General features: G+C 38.4%; 1 pseudogene; it reads left to right on the forward strand.

Moving 5' to 3' along the window:
• The first annotated feature begins 10,675 nt into the window (after window positions 1–10,675).
• LOC124982651 (importin subunit alpha-1-like) overlaps window positions 10,676–12,689 on the forward strand; it is a 158,557-nt pseudogene continuing 156,543 nt past the window's right edge.

Below are 12,689 nucleotides of genomic sequence, written 5' to 3' on the forward strand. Positions count from 1 at the left end.
TTTGCTATGTTTTTTTAAATTTGCATATATTACCCCCCAACTCCAACCATCATCTAGACCAGATTTATTCTGACCACTGCCATATGTTCAATCTAGTTCAATGAAGTTTTCCTCACTTATTATCTAAAACTTCATTTCTTGGACTGGGGAGATAGCTCAGTTGGTAGAGTGCTTGCCTTGCAAGCACAAGGCCCTGGGTTCAATCCCCAGCACTGCAAAAAAAAAAAACAAAAAAACTTCATTTCTAAACAACCCCTTTTCAGGCGTATGGTTTGCAAATATATTCTCCTGCTCTGTAGGTTGTCTTTCTGCTTTGTTGTTTCCTTTCCTTTGCAAAAGATTTTTAGTTTGATATAATCTTCTCTATTTTTACCTGTGTTGCCTGTGCTTTGGGTACTATTCAGAAATTGTTTGTCCTGAACAATGTCATGTAGCATTTTCTCCATATTTTCCTCAAGTAGTTTTACATTTTCACTTCTCATGTAATTTATTTTGAGTCCATGATGTGTAATAAGGCTCCAGGTTCATTCTTCTGCAAATGAATCAGTCTTACCAACATCTTTTTTCAGTACAAAAATTTATTTTTAATTCCTTTAATAGTATACTTTAGTAATAGTTGGGTTCATTTTGACATAATCATACATGCATGGAATTAAATTTGCTCCATTTCTGTCCCCTCCTTTCCCTTTCTTTCTCCCTCCCCCAATCCCCTTCTTCTACTTTATTAGTCTTCCTTCTATTTATTTATTGTTTTTTAATTGATGCTTTATAGATATACATAAAAGTGGAATTCACTGTGCTATGTTTAAAAATGTATATAGCATAATTTTGTCAGATTCATTCTTTGGACTCTCCCACTGCTTGTTCTTGCATTTGGCATTCAAAACATAAAAGAAATTCAAATCAATAGTAAGAAAACAGATAACCAAATTTGAAAATGGGCAAAGGACCTGAATAGACATTTCTCAAAAGACATAAAAATGTCCAACAGGTATGTTAAAAAAATTCTCAATGCCACTAATAATCAAGGAAATAAAAATTTAAACCATTGGATATCATCTCACACTGTCACACTGTTAGGATGGTTACTATCAAAAAGATGAAAGCTGCCATTTGCCTGCCTCTCGCCTGTCCATCGCCTGCCTTACACCTATCCATCACCCAACGCTCGAGGTTCACCTCCTGATTGTCTGACAACAGTCAGCAAACTGATCACCGACCGCCAGTGGAGCACCAGCTGCCTGCTGCTGCCTGGAAGTTCACTATTACAGTACCTGCAGGTTGATTACACGTGGCTGCCGCCATTTTGAGACAACAGCCAGGCCCCGTAGGACCCCTAGCCAGACTGACTGAGCCCCGTCTCCAGGATCCCTCAGCCCGACCGATCACTCCCTGCCTCTGGGGCCCTCACATCCACGAACTGCTCCCGCCGCTAGGACCCCCAGACCAACTGACTGTGCCCTATCACGGGGACCCCAGACCGACTGATTGCACCAGGCCTCCAGGATCCCACAACCACACCAAACACACCGGACCTCTAGGACCCCTGCAGGACCAACTGTATCCCGCCTCCAGGACCTCCAGCTGACCACGTCCACACCCTGAGCTGCAGCTCCCCATTTGCCAACACATTTTGAGCCAGAGCAGCCATCTTGGATAATCCTGGAAGCCGTAGCTCCGATCTTTGGTTGGGGCAAATCCCATCCTGAGACACCTGCTGGAGGCTTGAAGCTCATTGTCAGGTACCTCTCATGCATCAGGCTACTGAAACACTCGGAGGTTTCATTACTATATGACTATATGACTGTTATACTGTAGATTTTCTTTTTTCTCCTTTTTAAAAAATTTAAGTTTTTATTTCTTTACTTTTCTTGCTCCCTTTTCCTTTTGTTTACCTGTTCCCTCAGAGTCTCTTTCTCCCTTTTTTGCATGCTAACATCCGATTTCTTTTGATTACACTCTCACCCTTTCTATTTTCTAGAACTTCTGTATATTCTTTTCTTATTCCATTAACAGCCACATTCTACATCCCTCTTCATCCTCTTTGTCCTCCATTAGAAACTGCAGACCTTATTGCAAACCTGTTTGTTTTACCGAAGATAATATTTGAACTCATTCTGTTTATTATGACAATTTTGTTATTGTCCCTATAGGGGCTATTTGGTCTAGGATTGCATAGTGTCTGATTTGGGCACTGCTAATATTGATCTCCCCTTAAAGAAAGGGTTTTGGAAACCTTTAGGGCCACTATAAGCCTATAGGAGGAAATCTGCAATACCCCAGATCTGCACTGCTAGAGGGGAAGATACATAAACAACATGAAAAAAGAAGGGAAGAAAATGATCCAAACAAATCTAGATTCTATAGTAATAGAATCCAGTGACAGTATGGTAGAAGAAATGTCAGAAAAAGACTTCAGATTATACATGATTAAGATGATTTGTGAAGCAAAGGATGAAATAAGAGAGCAAATGTAGGCAATGAATGATAATACCAATAAGCTGAAAGAGCAACTGCAGGAAGCAAAAGATCATTTCAACAAAGAGACAGAGATTCTAAAAAGAAAAAAAGATGAAAGCTAATAAGTTGGTAAGGATATAGAGGAAAGGAAACATTTCTATACTTTTGGTTGGTACGTAAATTAGTATAACCTTTTTGAAAAAACTATTTCCTCAAGAAAATTAAAAATAGAACTACCATATTATTCATCAATCATACTTCTGGGTATATATATCCAAAGGATATGAAATCAGCATGTTGAAGAAACATATGTACTCCCATTTTCATTGCAGTATTATTCACAGTAGCTCTGTTAGCGTCACATACTATAATAAAATATCTGTGAAACTCAACTTACAAAGAGAAAAGTTTTATTTGGGCTCACAATTCTGGAGGTTACAGCCATAATCAATGGGCCCCCTTGCTTTGCACCTGTGATGAGGCACTACATCATGCTTGGAAGAGCAAAACCATTCACATCATTGCTGGAAAAGAAAGGAGAAGAGAAAAGGATCCCACAATTCACTTCGAGGGCCTCGTCTCAATGACCTAAGGATCTCCCACCAGGCCCTACCTCCTAAAGGTTCCACCACCTCCCAAAAGCACCACCATGGGAATCAAGCCTTTAAGACATTGGCCTTTGGGAACATTCAACATCCAAATCATAGCAGTAGCTAAGACATGGAATCATTCTATGTATCCATCAATAAATGAATAAAGAAAGAAAATGTTGTATATATACATACATAATGGAATACTGTTCAATGTTTAAAAGGAAGAAAAGCCTGTCATCTGCAACAACTTGGATAAGCCCTGAGAACACTATGTTAAGTGAAATATGCCAGGAATGGAAAAGCAAATATCAAATGATCTCACATGTGGAGTATAAATAAGCTAAACTCATATAAGCCGAGAATTACCAGAGATCAAAGTGGGGGAGGTGGGGAGATGTTAGTCAAAGGCATACAATTTCAGTTAGACAGGAAGAATACATTTGAGATACAACATAATGACTACTATTTAAGACCAATGTATTGTGTATTGAAAATCAAATTATGGCATTTGCAGGCAAATGGATGAAATTGGAGAATATCATGCTAAGTGAGATAAGCCAATCTCAAAAAAACCAAAGGACGAATGATCTCGCTGATAAGCGGATGATGACACATAATGGGGGGTGGGAGGGGTTAGTGTTAGTGTTAGTGTTAGGGTTAGGGTTAGGGTTAGGGAGGGGGGCAAGAATGGAGGAAGGAAGGACTGTATAGAGGGAAAAGAGGAGTGGGAGGGGTGGGGGGGAAGGGAAAAAATAACAGAATGAATCAAACGACATTACCCTATGTAAATTTATGATTACACAAATGGTATGCCTTTACTCCATGTACAAACAGAAACAACATGTATCTCATTTGTTTACAATAAAAAAAAGAAAAAACAAAAAAATTAAAAGATTGGCCTTTCTCCAGTTAAATAATAAAATAAATTAAATAAATTTTAAAAAAATAAAGAAAATCACTGAGAAAGTAGATTTCACATGTCCTCACCACAAAAAGAAAATGAGAAGAACGTGAGGCAAGGAATTTATTAAATAGCTTGATTCAGTCATTCCACAAGATATCAAAACATCATGTTGTATACCATAAATTTATACAAGTTTTACTTGACAAGTTAGAGATAGAACTTTAAAATTTAAAAAATACATTATCTCCTTAAAAAGTCAATTCAGATATCCCTATCATAAGTCAGTAACTACCTGCTTCCCATAGCTCTCTTTACCTTCTGCTGGTGTTCCTTCTGGCACATAGTTCATGTCTGAGAGAGAGGGAATGGGCATCAGTGAAAAAGGGATTGACCCGTCTACTTCTCAGTTTGATATGCAGCTGGTCTGAGGCTGGAGGGGCCTTCCAAGGCTACAGGAGCTCACCCTGATCCTCAGAGAAATCTGATGCTGACCCTTGTGTGTGGAACATTGAAGTATCTAAGGTACCCTCTGAGCCCTCCTTGAAGTCTTCTGCCTCTGTCTCTTATAGAAATCTCACTCCTTCTTCCCGCCCTATTCAGGTATCCAGAGGATCTTTGGCTTCACAGCCTCTGGATGGAAATACCATTCAGAAAACTCAAAAAGAAGTAAGCATCATCCTTGGATCTGGCAAGAAGAAAAGAAGAAGGGCTGGGGGTAGGAGGACAGGAGTGTGACTTTTAATTTAGCAGGTAAAATTTTAATCTGCTTTTATTCTCAGTCATGAGCAATCTCAGTTTCATATTTCCAGTTTAGACTTGAACAAGGGGCAAATCTACCGACTGGTCAAGGGGAAAAGGAAACGTTATGTCACGTTTCACAACACCAAATACATATATTAGTGGTGGGACACTTACATCCTCTTCCCAAAAATGCTGTCACAGAAAATCAAATAAGTTAAAGAATCTTATTTATTTAGTGTCTACCATATATCAAGCTTTGCATATGTATGATATTGAAAATATTATCTCATTGAAACCTTAAGAAAATTTCCTGAGACAAATATATTATCCCCATTTTACACATGAAACAGAGACTCAGAGAAACACTAACTTATTCAAAGTCACGTACGAGTCAGTTCCTTCCCTGCCTCTTCCTCCTTCTCCTCCTCCTCCTCCTCCTTATTCTTTTCTCTCTCTCTCTCTCTCTCTCCTCCCTTTCTCTTTCCCCTCCTCTCATTCTTGCTCTTCTCAATATGCCCTGAAGTTTCTGAGATGTGTCATATTTTGTCCTAATTTATATATAACATTCTATTATCATTAGAATAGTATCATTATGAAGTTATAACCAACTCAGACAAGGGCTATAGTTTGACTAAGACTTGAAGTCAAGGGCACAGAAAGATGGCCGGCAGGCAGAATTTAGTCTGAAGTCCTGTTTCTTTTGACAACATGATACTTAGTTCCGATTTTTTAATGCTTAGATAGGTTGTGCACTTCCCCAATTCTGTGTTTCTACAACTCCCTTCTGATTCACACCCTTGTTTCCCATATACCTTCTTTCCCACATAGCTTCTGAAGGCATTTGAGTTTGGAACCCCTGTTGAAGATCTGTCATAAATCCAGGGCAACTAGTAGTCCTTTAGCTTATCTGGCTTAAAAATCATTGTTGATTCCTACTGAGAAAACAGTCTTTCATCTAGAAGAAAATTTGACAAACATAAATAAGGAAGACACATTAAAGCAGCTTGGCAGAGTTTTGGGCAGGAAGAATTCAGACGTGAAACTAGCAAAGCTTCTTAAATAGGAAAAATGAGTAAGAGTAAACACCAGCTGCCAAAGATCAGGTCTTGATCCAAGTCACAAATACCAAAGGCAAGCAGCACAACTAAAAATAAAATAGTTAATTTAATCTTACTTTTGCTTGGTGTAAGATATGGGGGTATCCTAACATTTATATGTATCGCTCCATGAAGCTCAAATTCTTGTGCAAGGATAATTCAAATCTTCCAGCAGATTAAGCTAGGTGGAAGAAGAATCCTCTGTGTAGAATGAGAGGGCACAAAACTGTCTACCTGTGATGCTCTACTTATATCTCTGACCCACTAGACTGAAACACCCCTTCAGATGTTGAATTCTCTCCACATGCAATAACTAGATGATGTACAACTGTTATTTACTAAAATGCAGATTCCTAGGCCCCGGGTCATTATGAATGAGTCTCAAAGTGAGATTTTGGAATCTAGTCTTTAGCAAACATCATTCTATAATGTTGCCATGAATTAAGTTTGGGAACCACTGACATAGACTTATGCCATAGGTTCCCTGACTCACCTCATTTGATCTTGCCCCCTGTCCTTCCTGGAACTTTAGTTATTGCCAGATTTTTCTTATTGAGCTGAATCTCAGGTAAACATTCCCTCAAGCTGGCTTTCTTATACTGCCGCCCAATCTCTAGCCTAGCGAGGTGATTGTATTTTATAATTGCTTCTATTCTCCATTCTTTGGACTAATACTGAAATAACTAACTGCCCTGTTAAGTTATCACAAGCAGTACCTATGAGTCTAGAAGCTAAAAAAATAGGTGTCTTAAATAGCTCTTTCCTATAAAATGACAGAAGGAAAGAATTTCAAAAATAAACAAAAGTCATTTGACAGATAAAACAGATCAGGCACAGACACCCAATAAACAGTTTACTCATGTCTAGGAAAACAAACAACAACTTTGCTTCATTTTGTCCCTGTCAACCTTTACATCTGTATAAACAGTAATTTATTTTATGGTTTACTTCTTTGAGTACTTGCAATCAACAAGCAAACTATTGCATTACATTTGCCCAGCTTTCCTATCAAGACTGTAGAATAAATGAGCTGCAGGACTACATCTATACATTCTTTTAAAATGAATTGAAAGTATATGTAAATAGTTCTGCCTCCTGAGCTTAGGCAGCATGCAAAGATGCTTAAGGATGATGACAATAATGCAAAATGATGACAACTTATTTGCTATAATAGCAACTCTGAGTCACAATGAAGAAGGTGATAATACATATGAGAAACAATTTTAGTGGGAGGGTAGCCTATGAGCACAAAATTTTTAAAGTAATGAAGTTCTCTGTTAACTTCAGTAGCACAAGATCTCTGTTGTCATTTCCTTCTAGGCAGCCAGTTGTAACGCAGGCCTCTCCAGAGATCTGAAATACATGGTGTTTCCTATCCAGGGCATTCTGTGGGAGTCTCAGAATTTGGGAGACTCCCCAGTGGTAGTAGAAAGATTGTTTCTGTTCCCAGTGTCACATGCCTTTAGAACACACACCATTCCACATCAGTGGAACAATTACCCATTCTGCAAACACACAAGTAATGTAAAAGGATAACAGTATGTAGAGAAGAAAAATATCTAGTTTAAAGAATAGAATTCAAACTTTTCAGATGGTAACGTGAAAGAAACTATCAAAATTTTAGATGCACATATCTTTGTCCTAGAGCTATACTGACATTCCTGTACACAGGACACTAATTGCAACATCATAAATAAGAGCAAACAACGCAAATCTGCCCAACTGTCTAGCAATTATAAATTAATAAATGGACTTCTGTACAATTGGGTTTTTTAATTTTTTAATTATTTTTTAACTTATTCTCATTAGTTATACATGACAGTAAAATGCATTTTGACACATCATACATAAATGGACTATAACTTCTCCTTTTTCTGGTTGTACATGATATAGATTCACATCAGTCATGTAGACATACATGCACACCGGTAATAATGTCCAACTCAATTGGCTATCCTTCCTGCCTTTCTACCCCCTCCCCTCCCTTCACTCACCTCCACCTAATCCAAAGTACCTTTATTCATCCCAAGCCCTGCCCTTATTGTAAGTTAGCATCTGCATATCAGACAAAACATTTGACCTCTATTTTTTGGGGATTGACTTACTTCACTTAGCATGATTTTCTCCAGCTCCATCCATTTATCTGCAAATGCCATAATTTCATTCTTCTTTAAGGCTGAGTAATATTCCTTTGTGTATATATGCCACATTTTCTTTATCCATTCTTCTGTTGAGGAGCACCTAGGTTGGTTCCATAGTTTAGCTATTGTGAATTGAATTGCTATAAACATTGATGTGACTGCATTGCTGTAGTATGCAGATTTTAAGTCCTTTGTGTATAAACCAAGGAGTGAGGTAGCTAGGTCGAAAGATGGTTCCATTCCAAGTTTTCTGAGGACTTTTCATATGACTTTCCAGAATGGTTGCACTAATTGTCAGTTCCATCAGCATTGTAGGAGTGTACCTAATCCCTCACATCCTTGCCAACATTTATTGTTGCTTTTATTCTTGATAATTGCCATTCTGATTGGAGTGAGATGAAATCTTGGAGTAGTTTTGATTTGCATTTCTCTAAATCATGCAATTGTTCTGAAAGACTAAGAGAATTCATCTGTGTACTTAAATAATCACCAAGATATAGTTAAATATAAAGAACAGGATAAATGAAACGTTACCAGATGTGTTAATACAAAAAGTTTATAGATGTCTACATACTTCGAAGTACATAAAATAACTTTGAAAAGAAGTATTAAAAAGAACTGGTAATTACTTTCCTCTTGAGAGATGGCCCACAGAGACAAGACTTAATTTTACTGTATATCTTCTTATGCCTTTTAAATTGTGTACCATGTATTTATAGTATACAAAAATCTAATTTTAAATGTTTGATAAGGAACCTTAAATGGCAACCACAGATTTTCATTTTGAGAACAAGATAACTTTTATTCATTTATTCAATGAACAGTTATCAAAAACTTATTGTGTGCCAAGTATGGTCCTAGGTTCATAGGACATATCAGATACTAAAACAAACTCTCTGCCCTTATGAATTTTAAATGTTGGGGGGTGGTTCAGGGAAGACACTAACAGTAATATTAAGTGTAATAAACAATATACAGTATGTATATAGTATGTTATAGGTATTACATATCATGGGAGAAAGAAGAGTAGGTTAGGGATACAGGAAATGCAGGGTTGAGAGGTGGGGAAAAGGTTGCAATATTAAATAAGTAGGTAGGAACATCAGGGAAAGATTCACTGAGGGTGAGATTGGAACAAAAATTCAAAAAAGGCCAGTGAGTGGGTGGTAGTCTGGGGAAAGATCTTTTCAGGCAAAAAAAAAAAAAAAAAAAAAAAAAAAAAACCCAGCTCATGCAAAGTCCTTGAGACAGAAAGGTATCTGGAATATTCGAGAAGCAGGAAGACCAGTAAGAAACGAAATGATTGAGGGATAGAGGAGTAAGAAGTGAGGTGAGAGAAAGAACTGAGATCAGATCTCCTAGGCCAGGACCCGTTAAAGAGCCTCGGTTTTTATTGAGTGAAACAGAACCACTGTAGAGCGTAAGCAGAGGACTGACGTGATTTGATGTACTTTTTCAAAGATCACTCCTATCACTGTATTGAAAATAGACAATAGGGAAGAGGCTGGAAATAGGGGGACTTTAAAGAGGCTACTGCACAACTCAAGTGGGAGATGGCGGTCCTCTAGGAGTAGTAGTGGTAGAAGTGAGAAGTGATCAGATCTGAATAATGTTCACATGACTTCCTGAGGGGCTGGGTGTGAGGTGTGAGAGAGAAGAGCCAAGGATGATCACACAGCTCATCTAATCCTTGAACACAGACCCACCGTCTGCATGTAGCTTCTGCAAGATGAGTATCAAGTAGAAAAGAACAATCATAGAAGTCTAGTTATAAACAGGCTTATTTTGCAACAGAGACTAATATGGGTTATTTGTCCTCAAGAAGATGAATGATTGCTATTGCTTACATTGGATTTGACTGTTGCCATATTGTTTCATTTCAATAAGGCCACTGTTTGAGTTTTCTTTAATGTTTATTTCCTCAGCATGTCGTCTTATTTACCTTAGGCAAAAACATCACAAAGTGGCATATAATTTTCCACAAAAAAAAAAAAAAAAAAACTTTTCTCCAAAAGATCCTGAGTGAGAAATATTCTATCTAAATAATCTTGGTAGATGCATCTGCTATTAAAGAGAGGTCTTGGGAGATCCAAGATGGCGGACTAGAGGGAGGCTGCATTCCTTGTCACTCCCTAACTCGGGATTCCAGCACAGGAAATACTGTTTCTCTGGGAGGCATTCATCACTGCCCATTGATCCCCTGCTGTTTACCCCATTCATCCTATACGATCACCCACCATCTGCCAGCATATCTTCAGCGTTTTGAATGCAGATTGCTCACTGACCATGAACTGTCATCAGCCATTTGCCCATTTGACCACCTCCTGCCTGCCCATTGCCTGCCTTTCGCCTACCCATCACCCACAGCCTGATGTCCACCCACCAATCATCTGCCCTTAGCCTGCAGACCACCAGTGGATCACCTGCTGCCACCTGTTGCCCGAAAGTCCATTGTCACAGTACCCACAGGTTTGGTTACATGCAGCTGCTGCCATCTTGAGACAAGAGCCAGGGCCTGCAGGTTTACGAACACAGCCACCACCATCTCAGGGTGTGGTCACCTCGGTCTGAGGACTCAGGCCAGGGGCTGGAGATATATTGGGGTACCTGCAGAACTGGTTACACCTGAGGTCTTTCTGCTCAGTGTGCCATCTGGCTGCCTCTTTGCAAGGTTGCTCCTTCATGTGAGTGCATCCCTGGTGGTCTCTCTGCAAGTTGAGATCTTGGGACTGCAGCAACATGGAACCTGATGAAGCTGAAGCCCCATCAGATTTCCGCTGGGATTACATGGGTCAGTCTGGGCGTGGCAAGTCTATGGAAAGCTGGAGAATAGGGGCTTCCCTGGGGAAACAGAGGTTGAAGAAAACAGGGCTCTCGCCAGTTCAGTGAGTCCTGAAGTGTGCAGGGACAAGAGGGGCCAGCTACAATGGGTGGGAAGACTGGAAGAGGGTGTGAGGCATCTTGCTATTGGCTCATCCACGCAACCACTCGAGCATCCACTGGACCACGAGCTAACATCAAACTTCAGACAGCCCCACCAATAGGTGGAGAAGGGAAGCTGAGAATATTTTTGAAAGCCAAGGGAAGCAATCATTCAATTTTCCATTGAGACTTTTCTCCTTTTTTTTCTCTCTTTCACCTCTACCATTTTTTAATCCAAATATTTTTCATGTATCAATTTATTGAGGAGTGAGACATCTGAATAGGATATGAGAGTTTTGTTGTATATTCTTATATTTTTACTTTTTTAAAAATCTGTACATATTTTTTTTTCTCTCACCTACCTGTCTCCCTGGATTCTCATTCTCACTTCTCTCATTCTAACAGCCAATTTCTATTGATTCCTCCCTCACTCTTACTATAAATTTTCACCTCAATCTTCTCTCCTCTCCCTCATAAACATCACATCTTACACTACTTCCGTCCCCTCATTTCCCATCATTTGAAACAATAAACCCTTTTCCCAAACTTACTGTTTTTATTGTAGATAATAATTGAACACTGCATTTCCATCTGTTGTGACAAAACTGAAAATGCCTTAATAGGAACCAATTGGCTTAAGGTGGCATATTGTTGGCATTGGGTGCTGCACATTTTGTTCTCTCCTTGAAGATGAGGTACTGGAAGGCTTCAGGGACACCATAGGACTAGAGGGTAGAATCTGTACTGGCTCAGCTCCATGTGACTAGATGAGAAGACACACAAACAACATGAAAAAACAAGGGAACAAAGTGCCTCAAACAAACTAAGATGTTCCAACAACAGAATCCATGGACAACACAGAAGAAGTGTCAGAGAAGGAGTTTAGAAAATACATAGTTAGATTGATCTTTGAAATAAAGGATGGTATCAGACAGAAAATACAGAAAGTGAAAGATCACTTCAATAAAGAGGAAGAGATTATAAAAAGGAATCAAACAGAAATCATCAAGATGAAGGAAACAATAAACCAAATTAAAAATTCAATGGAAAGTATCACCAACACACTAGACCACTTAGAAGACACAACCTCAGACAATGAAGATGAAATATATACTCTTGAAAATAAAGTTGACCACACAGAAAAGATGGTAAGAAACCATGAACAGAACTTCCAAGAAATATGTGATAACAAGAAAAGACAAAATTTAAGATTTATCAGAATAGATGAAGGTGTGGAGATACAAATCAAAGGAATGCACAATCTATTCAATGACATATCAGAAAATTTCCCAAATAAAAGAACAAAATGGGAAATCAACTATGAGATATTTACAGAACCCCAAATGTACAAAATTAGAGCAGACCCACACCAAGACACATTATAATGAGAATGACTAACATACAGAATAAGAATAAGAATTTTAAAGACTGTGAGAGAAAAAAAAATCAAATTACATGTAGAAGGAAACCAACTCATGTATCAGCAGATTTTTCAACCCAGACTCTCAAATCCAGGAGGTCCTGGAATAACATATATCAAGATCTGAAAGAAAATGAATGCCAACTGAGGATTTTATTGCCAGAAAAATGAAGTTTCAGATTTAAGAGTGAAATAAAAACCTTCCATAATAAACAAAAGTTAAAAGAATTCACAACTAGAAAGCCTGCACAATGGAACATTCTCAGCAAAATATTCCATGAGGAGGAAATGAAAAAAAATAAAATAAAACAATGAAAATCAGCAAAAGGATGAATTACACTAAAGAAAAGGTCAATCAAAGGAGAGAAACTAAGTCAAGTTAAAAACCAAAAATAAATCAAAATGACTGGG

Source organism: Sciurus carolinensis, chromosome 4 (genome assembly GCF_902686445.1).
Source record: "Sciurus carolinensis chromosome 4, mSciCar1.2, whole genome shotgun sequence".
NCBI lineage: Eukaryota > Metazoa > Chordata > Mammalia > Rodentia > Sciuridae > Sciurus > Sciurus carolinensis.